We start from the raw sequence: 23,812 nt of genomic DNA, 5'->3' as shown, positions 1-23,812 counted from the left end.
GGTGGTATCTCAATGTTGTTTTGATTTGCATTTCTTTTATGGCTTAGGGATGTTGAGCATTTCTTCATGTGTCTATTGGCCATCCTTCTTTCTTCTTCAGAGAAGTTTCTCTTTAAGTCTTTTGCCCACTTATTTATTGGGCAGTTGTTTCTTTGAGGATTTGTTGTTGGGGGATTTAATTTTTTGAGTTCCAAGTATATCTTAGATATGAGACCCTTGTCCGTTGTATGGCTAGTAAAGATCTTCTCCCAATCCATGGGATTTCTATTGATCTTGCTAGCTGTGTCCTTTGCCATGCAGAAGCTCTGCAACTTTATGCAATCCCATTTGTCCAACCTTTCTTTGATTTGTTGTGTTTCCGGGTCTCTATTCAGAAAATTTCGAAGGCCAGTGATCTTTGAGCCACAGCTCCACTTCTGTTTTTCTGATCATTAATTGGACTTGGTCACATGGACTTTCCTGCCTGGGCTGGCTTTGAACCTCAATCCTCACATCTCAGCTTCCTTAGGAGCTAGGTTTACAGACATGAGCCACCAGTGCCTCTTGAATATTCATTTTAGAGTTAACACACATACATACCACACACATACTCACCCACACAGTAGCATATAGTTATTTTTCTTTCTAGATTGTTCAATACAATCACCAAGAAATCTGTTGAGATATGTAATTGCTTTGCATTTGCAACTTACTTACAGACTCTCTTAGGTAAGAAAGAACATCTCCCAGTTGCCCCCAGTATTCATGAGAAGCCTGGTATATTGTTCAATCACCATGAACATCCCAGCCTTCAGGTAAGTGTTGGCTGAGGCTCATGCTAAGCACAGCTGCCTTCTTTGCTCTATCTCCTAAGGGCAGTGTGAAGCTGCTCTTTTTGCAGAGTCTGGCTCTGATCACCCGTGTGGTCTTGCTCTCTCTCTTCTACAAAGAAGAGAAGGCAGTTTGGGTCTCTTTGAGCCATTTCCCTGAAGGTAGAGAACCTGGCTTGGAAGCCTCTTATTGGTCATGTTTACTCCAGAGACTTCTCTGGCTTTTGATTAAATACGTAAAGCACAGGTGAAATTTTAGGGTAGTGAAGCTATTTGATGAGACTACACAATCACTGTGGGTGAACATATAACACTACACATTTATTGAATCCTTAGAGCTTTACGACAAAGAATTGAAATTAAATTTTAAGTGTGTGCAAACTTTTTTAAAATGAGGAGTTTGGAGGAGACCTAGGATAGAATGCTGGTATAAGAAAGAATAAGGGGAAAAAAAGAATAAAGGATTACAAATGTCTGAAACAGGAGTATTGGGAAAAGGGACTGGCCTCAGAAACTCCATGACTCAGTGAGCTCTGCTCAGTGAAAGAGCCTCACTGAAGCACTGGGCTCCAGTTGATGCACCCAGTTTCCCTGGAAACAGGCTTCACAGGTTTAATACTGTTCTATGTCAGTACTGGTGGAACTGACTAATGAACTGGATGGATGGGTGGTGTGTCAGAGTAGCACTTTGCAATATGGAAGGACCCACCTGGCAATGGCTTCTGTGGGAAACATCAGCAGTACCCTGGGCACAGTTTACTATAGACACAAATGGTTCCACAAATGACTTACAGGTCTGTGGGGGTTCATAAGCAGACACATGAGCTCCTCTAATCACTGAGATCACTTCAGAGAAATTCTATCCCAGTAGTAGAGAGCACATTTACAGTAGAGGTCTTGGTTTCAAATACTTTCCTCCAATAACAGAAGCCAGAGTTTCTTGGAAACATGGTGAATCCTAAGGTAGGGACTAGCAAGATGGGTCCATTGTAAGAAAAATGAAGAAAAAGAAAGTGGTAAAATAAAACAAAAGCACATTTATCGAGAGTTATTTATAAGATACAAGAGCCAAGAAGGGAATGTCTAATGGTCAAAGCTGGAACGCCCGGATAATGAAGTAGTCTTAGTATTGGATTATCATCCATTGTACTGATATGATACCTAGGAGTCCATGGAAGACATGATTGAATAAATTTTTTTAAATGGTGAAATTGTGTGAAGTGCCCGGGCAGAATAATTCTAAACAACATATGTGAATATCCCACTCTGAAGGAGAAACAATTAGTGTGACTCCTGTTTCCTTAAGTATGCGTTGTGCATAATGACTCCCTCCAAATAGTGCAGTGTGGAATGTGAGTAAAAGAAGCTCTCTAGTACAAAAGTCTGACAGACAACACCTTACCATAACAGTATCAAGAGTGATGTGTCTTCCATGCACTGGTAGCTCACACCTGCAATACTTACTCCTCAGAAGACTGAGGCCTGGACAGACAGTGTACAAATCTCCATCTCCAAATTACAGTAAAAAGCCAGGTAGCTGGTATGGTTTAAGTGGTAGAGTACCAGTTGCATAAGCACAAGTTTAAACACTAGTACCTGAAAAACAGAGTGACAGGTCATAATGAAAGTGTGTATCTTTGCTTGATACAATGAGATGAAAATGCTATTTCATCCTCTGTAGTCTTTCTGATAAAGACCCACAATGTGATAATCATGAAAAAAACATGGAAACATCAGACAAATCCCAGAAGACTTCTTATTCTCCTCTTTTCCTTCTCCTCCTTCTTCTCCTCTTCCTCCTTCTTCTTAGCTTTGAACTCAATGCCTTGTGCTCTTTCACTTGCTCAGTTGGTGCTCCATCACCTGAAACATGACTTCAGCTTGGCTTTTTGCTCATTAACTGGAGGTGAGTCAGACTTTTCTATCTGTGCTGGTTTTGAATTGAGATCCTCTGAGTCTCAGCCTTCTGAGCAGCTAAGAGTACAGGTATGATCCATTCACCAGTGAATTTGTTCATTAATAAGAGGTCAACTAGATACAATTAGTAAGGATTTTGAAGATTTGAACCATACAACTGAACTATTATTGATTTAATGGACAGAGAATATGTACTTCTTTCGGGCATGTATAGAATATTTTTTTAAATAGTTAAGCACAGATTGGGTTAAAAGTACACTTACCAATTTACCAAGAATCTATATCCCAGTATCTTACTACAAGTAAATTAGAAATCAATTGCAAAAGGAGAAATAAAATGCAACAATATTAGTAATTAAATAACATACTTGTAAATAACCCTTGAGATAGAAAATAAAAATGAAACTTCCAAATTAAATTACAACTAAATATAATAAAAATTTCTTATTTCAAGACTTTTTAAGGAAAAAAACTAAGAATGAAGAGCATAAGAATGAAGAAGCAACAGTATTGTATGTAGTTTAAAAGTAGAAAAAAATCCTAAAAGTACAATTGTCTATTCTGTTAATGAAATTTAAATCAAGCCAGATGCTATTTGCTCACACTGTATTTGTAGCTATTTCAGAGGCTAATATCTGGAAAATCACAATTTGAAGTCAGCCCTGGCAGAAAAGCCCATGAGATCCCCTCTCCAAAATAACCAGGAAAATATTGGCAGAAGTATTGGCTCAAGTGGTAGAGCTCTAGCTGAGAAAGAAAGCTAAGCAAATGTGAGGTCTTGAGTTCAAACCCTGGTATAGACAAAACCAAAACAAAACAATCAGCAACAACAAAACTAAATCAAATGGGAATAATTTGGAAAAATCCTAAAGTGTTAAGGAAATTAATTCAGTATTTCAAGATTGTCCCACAATAGGAAATACCAAAGATGTCCTTTTCTCATTACCTATAATTATTTCAGCAATATATGAGTTTTAACTATTTGTCCTTTGGTAAATTTTTTAAAAGACTCAATGAAATTTTCAAGTATTAATTCGACTTCTTTTTAGTAGAGGAGTTTTTTTTTGTCTATTTCTTGGTCTTCAAAGTCCTACTTTTACACACATTAAGTCCAGCCTCTATCTTAGAGAATTTTAACAGTGTTTTTACATATAGGGGTGGGAAACTAAGCTTTTCACCTTAACCTTTTAAATAAGAGTGTCAAGATTTTACCCATTTTCCCCCTCTTCCTTGCTCTTGGGTATTTTTCATGCTTCTAGAGATTTCTCAGATGAGTTGAGTTACTTAAGGAAGTGTCACCTCCTCCCTCTGCTTTTTCAAAGGGCTGACTGATTATTTTGGATGTTACACAAGTACTGCAATAATAGAATCTAAGGAGGTGCTGTCTCAGGGAAGTGTGGAGGTATGTGAAATGGGATGCCCTAGGGTGAGAGGACTTAGAGTTGAACAGGCCCTGCTTCTCTCCTTCCTGGTTCTGATAATAGAAACCCAAGTATGAGATCTCATAGCCTTTGCCAATGGTGGAGATTAGAGAGGGCAGAAAACAAAAGCCAAGGCAATTTACCTTTCAGAAGACAGGTTGGAATTGCTGTTATAAATTTGTGAGCTCATAAGCTTCCTAATTTTGTTGTGATGTATCTCTTCTTAAAATTAATATTCAAAGTTTAATCAATAATATATGTATATGTTCATGGGATATCATATGGTTATCATGTACATATATGTGCAAGATACATTTATAGCAGTGATCAAAAGACGAATTGGTATTTCTATCTTCTCTAATGTTTACTATTTCTGTATCAAGAACCTTTGCATACTTTAAAAGTTGTTGTATACTCTAGTTTATTCTACCATGTTATTCTAACAATAGAACTAATTTCTTCTATCTGTTTTGGTACCCACTTATTTAGTTTCTATCTATCCCCCAATCTCCTCTCCTTTCTAGTCTCTAGTGATAACTATTTGATTATTTCTGAAATAAGAGTTTTAATTCTTGGGTCCAGTTCCAGAATTTCCACATGTCAGGTTCAGACACTTGTCCCTAAGCATTAAAGTGACACTTGATTTTTTAAGAAGAATAATGGGGTAATCAATCTGCTTTGCAGATGTTTAGAATGTTCCAATGATTCTGGTATTGAGATTTACATGGTGGTTTTCTGAATGGGTCAAAAATCTTGCTTTGAGGAAGTGTGATCCACCAGACAAATTGGAAGCAAATTTGGATCCTTATCCCAGAACTTCTCAAGCAGAAATGGTGAGATTGAAAGAATGCTGATGTCCATATATCCTGTTATAGACTCTAGTTTAGTTGTTCTAGAGTGTGGACTGGATGACTGGAATTTTAAATGTTCCATGGGGCTGGAAGGTAGCTCAGTGGTAGAAGGCTTACTTAGCTTACAGGGCAGGGTCCTTCAAAAAAATAAGTAAGAAAGAAAAGCATAATCAAAACTTGCCCAGTATTGAAATGAACTCTAGGAAATAGAAGCAAGAGATTTTTTAAAACAAAACAAAACAACAAAAACACCTCCCTGGTGTAGCTAGGTTTGCAAACTGTTGTCAAAATGTTCTTTTAACATATTTTCAGTTTGCACTCTTTACAAACCTTGGCAGACTGTTACTGGCCTGATACCTTTTTTGGCAGACTACTTTTCAGTGCATTTCATGAAGAGATTTGATTTCCTTTTGTACCAATCTTAAAGACCTAGCCTATCCAAAAAAAAACAAAAAACAAAACCCAAATAACAAAAAACAAGGCATGTCCCTCACTCAAGAGAAGTAAATGGAATGTTCTTAGGGTGGAAGAAAAAAAAACACAAGTAAAAAGTACATCATTTGAATTGGCCCCATATGGTTCAGTTACTTCTCAATATAGCACGATTTCTTTTTAATTTAATGGATTTGTTACAAATTTCCTGAAAAGCTTTTTTTCCAGAAGGAGATCATGAATTAGCAGCTCAGCGGTCTACTGAGGAAGTCATTATATAGCAAGCCCCAAGCTGAGATAATCAAATAATAACTGGCAATTTATAACTTCTAAAGTAATATTCTTAAATATGGAAATGTGAGAGGGAATACTGGTGAGCAGCAGCACTACCATGGAGATGATTATTTTTTTGAAAAAACATCAAAATACTTCTTTCCTTAGTGGCCATTGGCCTTTGCCTTTGAGATACATGGGCATTATTGCATCAGTCCAATTAGTTTCTAGTTCTCTAGTTTCCTCTCTGGGGCCTTGTAATGCAATGCACAACCTTAGAGTCTCTGCAGGAATGTTTGATTTCCTTAATAGGTGAAGAGTATGAGGAAAGAAGTGTGATAATGTAAATTATACCGTGGTGGGTGTTAAGGATATTCCATACTGTCAATATGAAGTGTCCCATGAGAATATTTGTGTTTGTAGAATTAATCACTTCATTGATTATAGCAATTTCCTGAAACACTTATGTTAAATCAAAATTGAAATCTTGGGACTTGGTAAAGCTCTCAAATTCTCATTGCTTTCTAGGTAACATTTTGAGAGCTTTTGGTTTGAAATGTAAGCTTTTTCTGTAAAAATTGATGATTGGGATTTCATATGTGATAGACTGCAACTAGATGTGTAAGAAATTTTAATCTGTCAAGGAAAGATTGCTCATGCTCAAAACCATCTCTTCTACCAAGGTTGCTGCTGTTTGACTTTACTCCAGAGTAGATCCTACCAAATCCACCTTTAAACCATCAATTTTAGGCATGCCTGTGGCGTTCACTAATAATCGTCTCTAATTCCAATTGAGAAACTGGATTCCAGAGAACTGAGTAGGGAATGCATAGCTTTTTTCTTCTTCTTTGTGCCACTACTGGGGCTTGAACTCAGGGCCTGGGCGCTATCCCTAAATGTTTTTGCTCAAGACTAGTGCTCTACCAATTGAGCCACAGCTCTACTTCTGGGGCTGTTTCTGGTTAATTGAAGAGTCTCACAGGCTTTTGTGCCCAACTGGCTTTGAACCAAAATCCTCAGATCTCAGCCCCTTGACTAACAGCTAGGATTATATGCATGAGCCACCAGCAACTAGGTAAGGGTACCTTTTTAAATCACAATATTGAGTCCCTCTGTCCTCCTACGTACTTAGGGAGTTCTTCAAGCACCTGGTATCTTGGAAGAGAGCATCTGTATGAAGTTATCCTTTACCTAAATTTTCAGACCCATTTACCTCCAGAGCATTTCCCGTGTCTCTTGGAAATATTTTATAACTTGTGCCTCAGGCTTTCCATCTGTAACATGGAAGATAATAATTGCATAGTGGTCATAAATTCATTGTGGGAAAGTTAAGTTACTTAAGAAAGGCAGTCTTGAAGCAAGGCTAGTACGTGTGAGAGTCAGTATGTGTTAGCCCATAAAAAAGGTACTGGGTTGTTCACTTTCATGAGGAGATTCATTTTCCAAGATCCCAAGGGAGTCTCTTACTGTTAACTTTGCTTGCATCTGCAATATTTGGTGTCTCAAGCACAGATCACTCCATTTTCTCCATTGGGTTATTAAGTGTTCTTATGCAGAAACATAAAATCTTTGGTCCATAGCCACTTAGTTTAATAATAAGCTTGTTACTTCAGGTAATCTCTCCTCAAAAACCTCTCACTTTGCATGGCTTGAGTTTCCAGCACCTTCCCTGTGACCAAACCAGGCCCCAGGGAAGAGCAGAGGGACTTAGTTTAAATGGGGGAGAGAAGGGAGCTTGCTAAGCAGAAGAACATCTGAGTGTGGAAAGTCATAAAAGGACAAGTGCCTGGGAAGACGGGAAAGGAATAAAGAAATGGGGCATGCTTGTGTATAAGTATTAATGGATATATAATAATTAACTGAGCCGGCACCAGTGGTTCATGCCTGTAATCCCAGCTACTTAGAAGGCTGAGATATGAAGATCAAAGTTGAAGATCAAAGTTGAAGCCTGGACAAAGAGGTTAGTGAAACTCTTAACTCTAATTAACAAGCAAAAAATTGGAAGTAGGGCTGTGGCTCAAGTGGTACAATGCTAGTCTTGAGGAAAAAAGCTAAAGGGCAGTGCCTAGGCTCTGAGCTCAAGCCCCAGTACCAGTACAAAATAAACAAAAATAGCCTAGCAACTAAGCTAGAATGGGATCCAATAAATTGTGACAGGGTCACAGCCAGGAACAGTAATGACCTTATTGACAAATCATAATTATGAAAAATCACAGAAGCAACTTTTTAAAGCCAAAGTCAGGTATTTCTTTGGCTCCAAGGATCAAGAAATTTCTGGTTGTATGTCTTCACATGTCCATGTGCTGAGATTAGCAGCTGGCTTTGAAGGGCAATGCTCTGTAGATATGGTTATGTGATACAGAAATTCTCATTTACCATAATATCTTCCCCCTGCCACATCAGATAATTTGGGAAGAAAACCCAGGATAGATTTTGGGTATCTGGTGACCCATCTCTGTTTGTCCCATGTTTTAGTAAAAATCTCTCTTTAATTGGAGCCAATTTAACCCTATCTTTTCTTGAAAGCCAGTAGGGCCAAGCTCTGGCATTCAGCTTATGTTTTAAATGCGTGTTATGTTTCTGTGACTGGAAAAGAAACAGACATAATAAAACCTTCTCATTCTCAGGAAACTTTTATATGATTGCCAATGCATGACTCAAACAGCTCTTTTCAGAAGGAAGGATTTGTACCCCCATGGGTCAGGACTCAGATCAGAAGATCATAGAAGCCTGGTCTTGCCAGTGTGCATTGCTGCTCTTGTCCTAAATATCTTTGAGATTTACTTTCCTTACCTGGGTAAAGGCACTGCAAAAGCCAGGTTGGAGGAGGAGGAGGGAGGAGGGAGTCTTAGCCAGGCTACAGATATACTTGGAGAGAAGCAGAATCCCAGAATGGACAACTGTGAGCGAAGCCCAGACAGACTTTTGGTGATCTCTAGGTGAATCACTACTAGTAAACTGACCTTGAGATGACTGTTTTTTCCATTGCAAAAGGAAAGAAATAATACCTGCTCTTCAAGGTCACCTTGAGATTAGATGCAGCCCAGGTTATCTACCTATTCCATAGTCAGTTCCATAAAGGCACTGGCTGCATTTCTTTCTTTTTATTACCATGAATCTAGCTTCTCAGGTGGCACCATGTGTGCACAGGAATTTGGTAAACACTGCTTAAATTGCTAGAGTAGGGAAGTACCTAGTATGTAGTCTGACATTTAAAAGTAGTAGACATTTTATTGTCATATTTTATTACTTTTATCACTTCTAGTTTTGAACATTTATGACATTGCTAAAATTCAAATGAAAAACTAAGAAAAGCAACTAAGAAATATCTTGACTGTATGTTTTGGCTAATAATTGACACCCTAGAGATCAGGAGGGCTATAGTTCAAGAGGGTGAATTTGTTAGCTCGCATCTCAACCAGTAAAAATCTGGGCATCATGATGCATACTTGTCATTCCAGCTACATGGGAAGCCTGAATAGAAATGCTGCAAAATGGGAATATGTGTCAGCATAAATAGGCCCAAACTGAAACTTTATTTAAGATGTAACAAAATGGGGGAGGAGGAATTTGTAGATCAAGTGTTAAAGCAAATGGAAAGTTCTGAGTTTAAAGCCAGTATCAAGAAAAAAAATGTCTTCAATTGCTCATGCATTATCTGTTAGCTACTGTGTTAGGAGATAAGAAAATAGGTAAAAATTGGTTGTCTCTTCATGAGAAGGAAGCATCAGGGAGAAGAGGGAGAAGAGGGAAAAATTAAGAATTTTAGAAAAAAAAAGTCTTATCAATGGGCCATGTTAAGGCTGAGCCCCATGGTCTTGGATCACCCTAAGTTTTTCCTGGTAAGTAACCCTGGCCCAAGTGTCTAGCTATGAATGATTTGCTAAGCACACGCTCTCAGGAGAAGCTGGGAATTCTAGAAGGTGTGATCAGAATACAATTTGGAGTGCAGATCCAACCTCAGCCTGACCTCGTGAGAAAAATTAAGTAAATTCCAGCCTGTGACTGGTCCATCTCAGAGCAAGGATTTAGAGTCTCTATACCTCTGCTCTACATAGCCATGAAATCAGCTACTCAGGATCATGAGGCCAGGAGCTGTGAACCTCCCAACCATTTCAGCAGTTCAAATGCCATCCTCTGTATAAAGGCATAGGTGGGAAAAGAAGCCATCTAGGAAGAGACAGAAGGATGGAAATAGAGCCATCAGGGATCCATGCAAGTCTGGGTAAGCACCTCTACCCCTGATATTGATGCTGCCTTGAATCGAAGTTCTCAGAGCCCAGTTCTAACACCAAGTTTCAACTTGCCCTGAACTGTCTGGGAAACATCGCAGAGTGAATGATGCTGGATGAACCTAGGTCTACCTGTCTTCTTGGCCTGTGGGCTGCATGATTCCTGAAGATTGGGCATGAAGCGCTGTCTGGGAATCTTCAGGGCATGCCAAGGCTCTTGCAGCAAAAAGTTTCTCCAAAGCCTAAGGAAAAGAATGAAGGTGAGGCCTCCTTGGGGAGGGATGCTGGCTAAACTGCAGACTAAACAAATGGAGGGAAAACTGTCTTTGAAGAAGCAAAAGGTGCAGCAAGGAGCATCCTACCATGACCCCTTGAGTCTCCTTGTCACAAGCTTCCCCTATGAACCTCATTTACCACCTGTGAGCCTCTATAACAAGCTTGGTCTGTAGGAAGGCTGTGGTTGAAATGTATCCCTAAGAAAGCCCTATATTTGCAATGTAATCTCCAAAGGTGTCTGTCGATGATATTTGGGGGTGGAGGCCCTTCAGAGGGGTAATTAGGCTTAAATGAGATTGGTCATAAGGAAGAGGATTGGGTGGTTATACTAGTGACTTTAAAAGAAGAACTGGATGCCAGTTCTGAGGATAGAGGTTCAAAGCTACCCAAGGAAAGAATGTCCATGAGACTCTTATTTCCAATTAAATCTCAAGAAGTTGGAAGGGGAGGTGTGACTCAAGTGGTAGAGCATCTGCCTTGAGTGAAAAGGTTAAGGGACAGTGCTCAGACCCTGATTTCAAGCCCTAGTATCACACAAAACTGAAGAAGGAAGAGGAGGAAGAGAAGGAGGAAGGGGGAGGAGGAAAGATGGGGTGGAGGAAGAAGAGGAGGAACCAGTGCCAGCACCAGGTGTTCAGACTTCAGCCTCCAGAAGCATGAGCCAAATAGACTAGTTCTTATAATTTAGCTGTTGTTATATATTTTTGATGACAAAAGAAGGTGGAATAAGATACAATGACATAGGGAAATCCTTGCATGCTATTTCAAGTGAGAGAAACCCTGATATCGTCCAACTTTCACAAGAACTGTGCATAGCCCTACCATGTATTTTATATCTCACTAGGCTGGAAAGTCTTATGGGAAAGGTAGAAGAGTTTCCCCCCCACACCAACATGTAATCATGGATGGCAGCATGCCTAACCCAGGACATAAGGTACCAAGCCTTTCAACTCAGTCAAAAACACTTTTAGACATGTGCCAGATGGCCCATGCCTGTAATCCTAGCTACTTAGAAGGCTGATGATATCTGAGGATTGTGGTTCTAAGCCATCCCAGGCAGGAAAGTTTATGAGACCCTTATTTTCAATGAACTATTGAAAAGCTAGAAATAGAGTTGTGGCTCAAGTGGTAGAGTACCAACCTTGACTGAAAAAGCTAAAGGACAGAGTGCAAGCCCTGAGTTCAAGTCAGCACTGGCACATTTGTGTTTTTATGTTAAGAACATTTTACCTTCAAAGAGCTTGGTATTGGCAAAGCCATTCTTTGAAGTGTTAACTGAAACATCAAATTATAAGTGTCATTTGGGTTTCAATTTTTTGGTAATTTCTAATAACAAATAAGAAGCAATTCAAATTCTAACATGGGTTGAGGTTTTTAGTGGGGCTTGAGGATACATTTTTTAAATTTATTTTTGAGAGGGGGATTTCTATGTACTACAGACTATGAACCAGGACAATGAACTAATGAACCTCCCATCTCTAGAATTATAGGCATATGCCATTATACTCAGCATCAGTAACATGTATGCCAGAGTGCAGGGTCCTTTCCTTACTGAATAGCTAGAGAAATATGGCACATCTCCAGTGCAGCTGGTTTCTGCAGCTAGTCTAAGAGCTGGTAATAATATATGTGATCCAGGTCACACTGACTGGTGAAAAACAGAATTAATATCTGCTAATTGACAATCAGTGGACATAACTTTCCAGTGTGTTCTTTGCATATTGCCACCATCTCAGGCTATATCTGACATTTTATCTTTGACTTGGTTTTTTTTCATCTAATGATTATTTGTTTTCCGTGGTCAGCCATTTAATCATAGTTAATTAATATCATTTAGCTAAGATGTTCTAATTTTCACAATGCCAAGGGCAGGGAACAATCCCTGCTCACCCTTTTGTTAATTGGGGCATATTTTTATTAGCGCATTTATCATATTAAGATAAAGTCCTCCTACTGTGGCTTGTGTTTTCTCACTGATTCTCCAGCTCATTAATAGCCAGATTTTTCTGCATACCTCCATCTTTTTGTGGCATCTTGTAGAGTGCCTGACTAAATAGCTGGGCAGGGCTTACATTACCTAGTCAGCCCAGAACAGAGATGATAATGATTGAGAACCCCTTGAGACAAACTATCTCTGTGGTTGGAAACCCACCCTGAATGGTTTTGATGTACAGTAGAATGAATTGTGTATTTTATCAATGAATACATAAGAACAGTGAAATCCAATAATGAAGGGTTTATGTAGTAGACAACACATATAGTCTCTAAAAGAGAAGATGGGATATGCATGAGTAGACACAGAAACATAACAGAAAGAAACATATGCTAATTGTGGTGAGAATAATATGCTAGATATATAGATTAAACTCAATTCCTTCAACACACCAATCTCCAACATTTCTAACCATGAAAGTGCTAGTGTATAGTACAATATAAAAATGGTACATTGTTGAAAAGATATCATTTACAAAAGCAAAAAGGAAAAGAAGGAAACTTACTACAAAGGTACAACTCCATCTGGGGAAAAATGTCTCTGCTGCAAATGTTGTTGCCTTAGTTGTCCAATTTTAATTAAATATATCATCTCTCCAAAGGTACACGCACTATATTAAATTTTTACATTAGTCATTAAAGATTTAGTTTTAGAGTCTCACTCTTGACAGAACAATCTTCCAAGTATTAGATATTACTTTTCAGTTTAAATTATTCTCTCTTCTCTTCTTTTCCAATTTAAGTTACTTATTTGCAACAAAACACTCAGCAAAAATGTAACCATTTGAATTAATAAAGCATGAACTCTGGAGAATGTAGCCCTCATGCTGTGTGTGTAATGAAATCTATTTTTCTTTGATGATCTCAATTAAGAGAAGTTAAGAATTGGGAGTGTGACTTTAATGATTTCTTGATGTATCTGCCTTTCTTTGGCAGAGAGGAAAAGCAAGCATGAGGTTTTATTAGGATTTCCAGTTTCCTTAGCATCTTATAATTGGATGGAATGGTTGGGGGTACCTCAGGACAGAGTACCAAGAATTAATCTTTGGAACAAAAGAATGGACCTATTTTGTTCCTGTCACCTATTGTGTTACACTTATTATGTTACACAAACCATAGAGACAAAACAGCTATTGTTCAGTGGTGGGGGACTTTGGCTGGGGTAAGCTGAGTAGTTCCTCTGCAATGTATGATGTTGGACAGTGCCTGGATGGTAATCAGCTGATAGCTGGTTGGGTCTGCAGAGGGTCAAGGCTGTGTGCATTCCCATGACTGGTCATTTGGGACAAATGAATGAACAGACTGAGAGCTTTAGTTCTGTCTAGATTCTTTATCTCCAAGTCACAACAAGGACTCTACCAATGATGGTTAGACTTTTCACGTGAAGATACAAGACTTCAAGAGATGGAACATGGAAACTTCCACTTTCACTTCCTTTAGGTCTGGCATCCCCCAAATGGGTGCAGTGTCATTATGCCACTGGCCTGAAGCATCCACAAAAGCCAACTCAATTCAAAAAGCAAGTATAGAGCTGGCTTCTGATGGAAGGATGTGTGTGGCTGCCTTGAATCCAGCATATCCTCCTTTAGTCCATTTCCCATTAGGACAGATGTCTTAGTTATCCTTAATTGTCTCCAATAGCATAGAAAGTCCAGTCACCTTACATTTACACTGTACTAGACAATGAAGACTAGATTCAAGGTTTAATATCCACTTCTGTTAGTGCCAAGGACATCCTTCAAAATCCTTAATTAAGGAACCCTGATTAGGTATTATTCTTGAATGTCTATAATAAAAATATATTGCCTGATTTCTTTATCTAAATATAAACAAGGTTTAATGAACTTATCTCAGATAACTCATTGTGTCTTCTGAAGGAAAGTTCTGTTCCACTATCTTGAAGAGAAGTAACAAAAATCTGAGTTATTCTAATATTGATTATACATGCACTGAGTGGTTTAGCCTGTTTCCTTTTTATGTGCCAGGCATTGCTTTAGGTCCTAGAAATCTATTGTTTGTAAATGATGTTTTCATAGAGCCATGTTGGCTCAGCTACAATAATGTGTAGGGAAGAAAACTGGGAAGATGCTACATGAGTGATAACTGTGGAGGCTGGAATAGGTCATTATTTGTGTTGGTGTAATATTTCCTAGCATCTAGCATTCAAACAAAGTTGTTAATGAAGTAGGGGAAACAACCATGTGGCAATAGGCAAAAAGAACATTTTACTGGGGAAAAAATAAAATAATAGCACAAAGTTCCTGAGCAAGAAATACGTTTTTCCTATTTGATTAGCCCAAGGTAGTTAAAGCAGAGTCAGGGAATTAGACAACTATTGGTTATTAAATGCTGTGTAACAAATGATCCTCCAACTTGGTGAATTACAACGATGATATTAGTAATTTTATTATGTCTCAAGAATTCTGGGAGTCAGCATTCAAGATGTGGCTTAGATTCTGGCTCAGGTTCTGCCATTACCTGAGCATTTTATGGAGACTGAGGATCCACTGCCTAGGAGGAAGGGAGAGAGTCAGTTCCACTGAGAGAACTTGTGGGAGAGGATACAAGTCTGATCTTTTAAGGAAATGTAATCTCTGGGTTGCTGCGTGGCTTAGAGTTTGGTGAGCCACAACCCAGTTAGGATTTTAGTACAAGCTTAATAGGAATCCTTGGTACATATGGATAGGGAGGCAGCAATGTTCATGTTTATGCTTTTAGAAGGTTACTGTGGGTGATACATGAAAGTGACTGTGAATTTCAAGATGGGGAGGAAACTGAGGATGAGAGGCTGCTGCTGCTGCTGCCCAGAAAAGAATACATTATGTGTATGTCAGCATGTCTTTTGTCCACTGATATAATAGAATATTCCCATTTGAAGCATGTTTAGAAGTTTTATCCAGTGTGACTGACTTTTGAAGTGGATCTGATTTAAGAACCAAAACCTAAAGATTATTCCTTGGTCTGGAACAAGTGGATGAATGGTATATCCTTTGCTGACACAGAGAAGACAGAGTAAAGGGCCAATTGAAGTTATACGGGGACTAAAATTATTGCATCAGATGCGTCCAATTTAATACCTGTTGAACAGAAGGCATTCTTTTTTTAAAAATTTTATTGTGAAAATACTGTACAGAGGGGTTACAATTACATCAGCAAGGTAATGAGTACATTTCTCTTTTTTTGGGTGGGGGGGTCCGGTCATGGGGCCTGAACTCTGGGCCTGAGCACTGTCCCTCAGCTCTTCAGCTCAAGGCGAGCGCTCTACCACTTGAGCCACAGTGCCACTTCCGGCTTTTTTCTTTTTGCTTTTGTGGTGCTGAGGAATCGAACCCAGGGCCTCATGCAAGCAAGGCAAGCACTCTACCACTGAGCCACCTTCCCAGCCCATGAGTACATTTCTTATCAAGCATTGTTGCCTCCTCCTTTGTTTTCCCTTACCAACCCTTTCCATCCTCCCCCTCCCTGTCCCTCTGTCACTGCCCCCCCCCACTAAAGTTGTAAAGTTCATTTTTCGACATAACATCTTGTACATCTCATTGTTGCAATGGGTCCACCTGTATCCCTATTTAAACAATTTGTTTTTTCTCTTCCCCCCCCCCAAATTATACCGACATCAAATACAGTGAAAACAGGGGTTATACCATGGGAAAGGGACATACAAAACAACAAAGAAATCATCTTATAAATATGTTAGAAACAATAGCAAGAAAGAAAAACCATTTGAGTCCTTATCTTGGGGTTCATTTTGCCTAACATCAACTTATCTGACCATTTCTGCTTGTCTCAGACATATACTAGTTATTGCAAATAAGGGAAACCACGGGACCTATGTTTCTTTGGGCCTGGCTTATTTCACTTAATATAATTTTTTCCAAGTCTTTCCATTTCCTAACAAATGGGGCAATGTCATTTTTTCTCCATCAAAAGGCATTCTTCTAACAGTGGTCAGTGTGTTAGCAACTCACTGGTAAGCCTGACATGACCTTGAAGAAGTTTTGATTGGCCAAGTTCTGCTGGTTCACGTTTGTAATCCTAGCTATTCAGGAGGCTGAGAGTCAAGGATCAAAGTTCAAAACCAGTTGTGGCAGAAGAGTTGTGAGACTTTTAACTACAATCAACCACCATTTTACAAGCCCTGAGCTAAAAAGCCAAGCAAAAGCATAAGACTCTAAGTTTGAGCCCTAGGACCAGTGTGCATGCTCACACAAGTGCACTCTTGTTCACATACACACACACACACACACACACACACACACACACACACACACACACACACACACACACAGAGTCATAGCATTCACATCTCATAGAAGATTCCAGAAAAGGAGAAACTTGGAGCTATAGTCAGGAAAAAAAGGACAAAATGTCAGGATGGGCAAAGATGCCCATTGCCCTATTTGAAATCCTATAGTAGAATACCGACAACTACATGCATATACAGATTGGTGGGATTCTACACCTTATAAAGGTGGTTGAGTATGTGACTATTTCAAGAATATCATAGGTAATCCCTAAGAAGCTGTGACTGTACAGCATATTAGTGGTCCTTTAGCTTCTTTATGGAAGCTCAGGAGGCTCCTCTCCCATTCTGCTTTACATTTCAGTTATATCTTCATTCCAGTTATCACTTAATTTATTGCTGTGATTCTTGATCTAAGTTCATAAAGCAAATTGGCACTCCCTTCTTCTACATTGACATGTCCAACTTAAACTGATTGAGCACTTGCTATATACCAGGCACTGCTAAATATTGGCAATCAGTACTGACATTGCAGGTGTAGATCATGTCTGTCTGGCATAGCTAGGAGGGTGGGCAAAGGCCTCAATATTGGAGATATCATAGTCCAGAATTATCACTTGATATCAAGGCCTCATCTTCAATGTTCTTATCTGCCCATCTTTTTCAGACAGGCTACATTTGGATGGAACAAGGTGGCAGCTTTTCTGATAGAAGGGCCTGAGCATCCAAGAAGTTGCCCACAGACACCAACTAGAAGTTGAGTTTTAATACCAGGAAGATATGTGTATATACAGACTCCAACAGCAAGTAGGTCTTTGCCGGTCAGCTATCTTCAGACTGAAAATTCTCCTCATGCTCTCCCTCTCTCTTCAAGCCCCAGAGATCCCGAGTCTGAAAGATGCAGCACACACTTGGGCTCTGTATCTTAGCTCCATGAGCCACTTTTCCCAAGGTCCAAATCATGCTGGGTTACAGTGGCAAACCTTACCAAAAAGGTCAGAGCAATGTTTGTTCATCTTACTTAGTACTGGCTTTAATTGCCAAGAGTAACTCTGCTCTTGCTCTCTGCTTATCCCTTCTATATCTGAGCTCCTCGTTACTGTCCAGGCTTCCTAAGTTCTGGCTTCTTCATGGGCTGCAGCATCAAGAAAGGTGTATCTGTTGAATAAGAATTCAGTTCCAGAGAAGACAAATTCTGCTTCCATTAGAAATAGATAGCAGCTAATATCAAATTGTTGTTAATGAAATAAGGTTGCCTTAAGGATTCATAAAAAGTTCAAATAGGTCATCTGTATAGTCACTGGACTCTGTACCTTCAGGGTCATTGGATGAATGGGTTACTACATGGCAGAACTTCCTACTTTTCCCAGATCATCCACATGATCTGAAGACAAGTTCAAGGACTCTTGGAAATAACAAAGTATGTGAAATTCTCCTTAAAATGACTACTTATTTGTGTCCATTGTTATTTCCCTTGCCTTCTCCACACAAACACTAAAAGATGCCTAAAAGTTGTCTTGCTCCCCACCAGGAAAAAGGCAGCCATATGCAAACCAGGAAAAGGCCTTTCAGGGAAACAAATGAAGTTGATTTGACATCAGAAAATCTGGTACCAGACTTTCCAGTCCACAGAATTGTAAGAAACAAGTGTCCATTATTTAAGTCACCCAGTTTATGGTATTTTGTTGTAGCAACTTAAGCTGACTAAAACAATACCTTTCTTGAAGAAGTTCTATTTCAGTGAAAAAAGCATCTTTTGGATAATAAAAATCCACGTGAGCAAATGGTCTGTATTCATTTGAGTATGCAAATCCCATAGAAGTGTTGTGAGGACTTCAAGAGACAAAGGATTCCTCACTAATACAAAACCCAATTTTTTGGCTCCTGTTCTCATTTTTGGCTGTTTATTTCAGAAAATATGATCCATACCCACTAGCAGAAGGAGCTGTAGTGAGTTCAGTTTTAGTTCTTGACCAGCTGCCCAACATCCTCTTCAGCAGGGTAGGCATTCTTAGTAGCATCCTTTAAATGTTCTACCTCCAAGGACCTGTGAGGAAAAGTTCCTTGTACCCAGGGTGCTTCCAAATATCATCCTTTGTCGTGTCTAATGAAATATTTGAGAGTTTCAGGATTTTCTAAAAATCTAGACTATGTTTGTTCATTTTTACTAATAAAGGCATTTTTAAAGGACAGGACTATTAAGCTACTGTAGGTCAAAGTGAAATAAGGCATTCTCTATCATTTCTCACATGGAGAGATGGAGTCTAATTCCTATATGCTTGAATACAGTCTGACTCCAAGGCTGGACTTCTTGGATGCCTGTGTATGTCAGAAGAGATACTGTAGAGATCTGTGACTGAATCATATGAGCCCTTGCAGCTTCTGTTTGAGACTGCTTGTGTCCTCACTTGTGGATATCAGAATGAGAAGTTCAATCCTTCTGATGGAGAAATCAGTAGATATCTTGGGATATTCTGAAAGAAGAAAGGGCTCAGATGAGGTTGGATACCAGACATGTGCGCTAAGGGAATGGGCATATGAACAAATGCATCTTGGATCCCAAATATCAGTGACTGACTTAATTGTAAATAGTCTAAATGAAGCAACTGAAAAACATAAATTGGAAGTTAATTTTTTAAAACATAATATAAGTACATACCATCCAAAAAAATCCCTCACTTCAAATGTAACAATGAAGACAATAAACTCACTTCAGATATAATATTAAAACAGTTTAACTGATATTCATGATCCATGACAAATTTATTTGTGTGTGTGTCCATTTTAGTGTTTGGGAAGCCAAACTCCTTTCTTCTTTTAGAATATCTCAAAGTCTCTTCTGAAGGAATGGACTTTATTGTTATATATGAAGTAAGTTTAAAGAAAAGTTTGAAATAAAACAATAAAAATATGCAAACAGCAATCAAAGATAAGCAGGAATAGTATTGTTAATTTCAAAATGAGTTCAGAACACAGAATATTGCTAGAGACAGAGGAGAACTTTGTATAATGATAGGAGATGATCTTCAAAGGAAGCACAGTGATTCTGAATATATAGATTTATGCCCCAAACAACAAAACCATAAGAGTAATGAAGCAAAAACCTGAAAAAAAAATAAAAAGAAAGAGAAAAAACAGTTACAGTGAAAAAAATTTAAGAAGGAGTAAAACACTCCTTTCTCAATAATTGATACAGAGGCTACATAGAAAATTAATAAGCATCAGACCATCAAACAACAAGGCTGAAACAATATTTATCAAACACTGGACTCAATAGCAGTGGGATACACATTTTTTCCAAGCCCTAGAGAAACATATACAAAGGTAAATAATTATTGGTGCTATACAATCAAACTTAACAACTTTAAAAGAATTAGGAAAATAGCATTAGGTTCTTTGGCTACAATGTAATCAAATTAGAAATCAATAACTAAAAAAGACCAAAAATCTCTGAGCATTTGGAAACTAAATAATCCACTACTAAATAATCCAGGTTCAGAAAGAAATTCTCAAAGCAAATAAAACATACATTGAACTCAACAAAAATAAAATAAGGCATGTCAATACCTAGGACACAGCTGAAATGGTGAGAAAAGTGAAATTTCTAGTACTAAATAAGTACAGTAGAAAGTAGTCAAAAAGTCTCAAATCAATAATGCAGGTTCCCAAATCAAATATCCAGAAAAAACAAGAATAAATAAAGCCCAAAGCAGGTAGTAGGAAGTAAGTGTATCAGGTAACAGTAGAATGCAAAACAGAAAAGGAAGTAAATGTGTCAGGTAACAGTAGAATGTAAAACAGAAAACACAATGAACGGCAGAAAAAATAATTAAGCAAAATGCAGTTATTTGGAAAGGTCAGTTTAATAAATTCTAGCAACAATTACAGGACAAATGTAATTTTTTGAAAGTGGTGACTTATCAATAGAATAAATGAAAGAGGATTTTAAAAAATCACTACATACACAGGTATGGAAAAGATATTAACAAGCTTCTACAATCAACTTCTCATAAGTAAACTCAAACTCTAGAAGAAACCAATTCCTTCAGAAACAAAAATCTACTTTTGACCCTATGAGAAAACCATTAAGAAAATTGAATTCAGGATTTAAAAACCCATCCAAAAGAAATCTTCAAGCCCAAATGTTTTCATTGAAGATTTCAACCCCACAATCGACATCAATTTTTCATTATCCCTTCCAAAAAATGGGAAAGGAAGACATGCTCCCCAACTCACTCAATGAAGTTAGGATTACAGTAATGAAAAAAAATCAAAAGTAGCCCAATAAAGAAGGGAAAGAAACAAAAGTAAATGCTAATATCTCTTATGAATACACATCCCAAATCTTAGCAACATATAATATTTAACAAAATTGAACAATACAAAAGAATTATTATAGGTCATGGACAAGTGATAGTTATTGCCCAGAAGCAAGGCTGTCTAATATTCAGAATTAACACCCTATAATTAGGCTAAAGAAGAAAAAATCAATATTAATCAGTCTATTCAGAAAAATAACTCAGCAAAATTTAACACATATTCATAACATAAACTCAAAGGAGAAAACAACTAGAAGTGAGAAAGCTCCCCAGTGTCATAAAAAGCATCTGCCCAAAACTATAACTAGCTTCACAATGAGGGGTGGAGGACTCCATGTTTTTTTTTTCCAGGAATAAGGTAAAGAATATCTCCTCTTGTGATTATTCAGTAGACCTGGAAGGTATTTCTAGTGAATAAGGTAATGAAGGGAGTAAAAAATCTGTGGACAGAAACAATGAAATGAAATTGCTGTTTGTTGTTAGTTTGGTTTTGGTTTGTTTATTTATTTATTGTCAGTCCTGGGACTTGAAATCAGAGCCTGGGCACTGTTCTTGAGCTTTTTTACACAAGGCTAGTGCTTTACCACTTGAGTCACAGCTCTACTTCCAGCTTTTTTAGTGTTGAATTGGAGAGTTTCAAGCTGGGCACTAATGGCTCATGTTTGTAATCCTAGCTGTTCAGGAGGTTGAGATCTGAGGATCATAATTCGGAGCCAGCCTGAACAGGAAAATTTAAAAATTTACATGGAAAGTAAATTAGAATTAATTTTTTATTGGGAAAATACCATATAGAGGGGTTACAATTACATGGGCAAGATAATGAGTACATTTCTTATCAAGCATTGTTGCCTCCTCTTTTGTTTCTCCTTCCCATCCCTTCCCAACTCCCCGCAACCCCCCCCCCTCCTGACTAAAGTTGTAAAGTTTGTTTTTTGACATAACATCTTGCACATCTCGTTGTTGCAATGGGTCTACATGTAAATGAACACAAAGTCAGATTAACACAATTTAGATAAAAAGATAGAGGAACTATACCATACACAACATCTTCAGTTTTATACAGAAAGGCAGAGGTAAAACAACTTACAAAAAAGCACAAGTTCTATCATTTCTAAGCAAATGGATGGAACTTGAGAGGTAGTCATGTTGGGCAAGTTAAGCCAAGCTCAAAAGGTGAAATATTGCATGTTCTGGTTCATTTGTGGAATCTATACCTAAAGCAATGATGATGATACTAATTATTATAATGACACATGAATGTAAAGGGGGACTGTCTAGGGATGTCAGTTAGAGAGATAAAAGGAAGAAAAGGATATTGAAGACTGAAGAAGATTGAAGTGCACTGTATATGTATATTTATGTTTACATATATGTACATAAATACAAACACATATGTATATATAAATACAGCATAGAAAAAAACACAGTTGTCATTTTTGTCTGTTTGTTTGCTTTGTGCTGGTACTGGGGTTTGAAGTCAGGGCCTGAACACTGTCCCTGAGCTTTCTTGCTCAAGGCCAGCATTCTCTCACTGAAGACACAGCTCCAATTTTGGCTTTTTGATGGTTAATTGGAGATGAGAGTCTCAAGGACTTTCCTGCTCAGTCTGGCTTTGAACCATAATCCTCAGATCTCAGACTCCTGAGTAGCTAGATTACAGGCATTAGCTACCGGTACCCAGCCAAACACCATGTTTTAAAGGGAGAGAAAAGGAAAGGAGAATGCAAATATAAAGAAAGGGTAAACCTGTTCAAAGTATACTGCACACTTGTATAGAATTATCACAATAAACCTTCATAGGATTAATATATACTAATTCAAAAATAAAATACAATTAAAGAGGAGACAACAAAAGATGAATTGGGAAACATCAATTGTTATATGTATTTATTCATCATTGATGTACACAATAAATAAAACTCTCTAGGACTGATACAAAGAAAGAAAGGAAGAAAGAAAGAAAGGAAGGAAGGAAGGAAGGAAGAAAGAAAGAAAGAAAGAAAGAAAGAAAGAAAGAAAGAAAGAAAGAAAGAAAGAAAGAAAGAAAGAAAGAAAGAAAGAAAGAAAGAAAGAAGGAAAGGAAGAAGGAAAGGAAGGAAGGAAGAAAAAAGAAAGGAAGGAAGGAAGGAAGGAAGGGAGGGAGGGCGGGGGGAGAGAGAAGTAACTATTAAGTGGTTTTTGACAAAGGCATCTTGAAGACAATATCATTATCTTAACAATGACATCCATAGCCTCCCTCATCTTAACCTTTGTTCTACATTTGATAAAAAGAATTAATTCAAAATAGGCCATGGACTTAAATATGAACATATAAACTATAAAACTTGGACTCTTGAACGTCCACTTTCTTCATGGGGAGCTGGAAATATTTCTCTCTGTTTTTCTGTTTCTTTTCACTTTAACCTTTTTATACTAAAATAAATCCTTGCAAAACTATCAAAAATTATAAAACTTTGGGAAAATATTATAGAAAATGTTCTGAACCTAACAACTAGCTCTAGATTTGACAGCAAAATCCAAAAGCAAAATCAATAAGTGTAAAATCTGATACACTAAAATTCATTAAAATTAGGAATGTCTGCTCTCCCAAAGTCCCTATTAAGACTATAAAAAGTTGCAGGACAGCCTGAGAGAAAATGCTGACAAAATACATAGGAAGATTGCAGTTTAGATGAGACTTGGCATAAGATCCTATCTTTAAAAAAATCCTATCTTGAAAATAATCAACATAAAAATAACCAACACCAGCAGAATGGCTGAATGGCTCAGCACCTACTTTGCAATCACAAAATCCTGAATTCAATCAAAAAAAGAAAACTTTGTAGCTACCATGTAATTCAGTGATTGCATCCCGGGCATTTGAAGTCATGAAAATTTATGTTTCCACAAAAGTCATATTCATGTAAATACTTATATTGATTTTTATCCTAATGACAACACAGTGGGAACAAATTGAATGTCTTTTAATGGGTGACTGGTTAAACTGTGGTACATCCACAATCTTAGATACCATACCATACTGCCCAACCCTCAAAACAAACTATTGGTAT

Source organism: Dipodomys spectabilis, unplaced genomic scaffold, assembly GCF_019054845.1.
Source record: "Dipodomys spectabilis isolate Male_0828 unplaced genomic scaffold, ASM1905484v1 ptg000365l, whole genome shotgun sequence".
NCBI lineage: Eukaryota > Metazoa > Chordata > Mammalia > Rodentia > Heteromyidae > Dipodomys > Dipodomys spectabilis.
Note: the sequence above shows the minus strand (reverse complement) of the source record.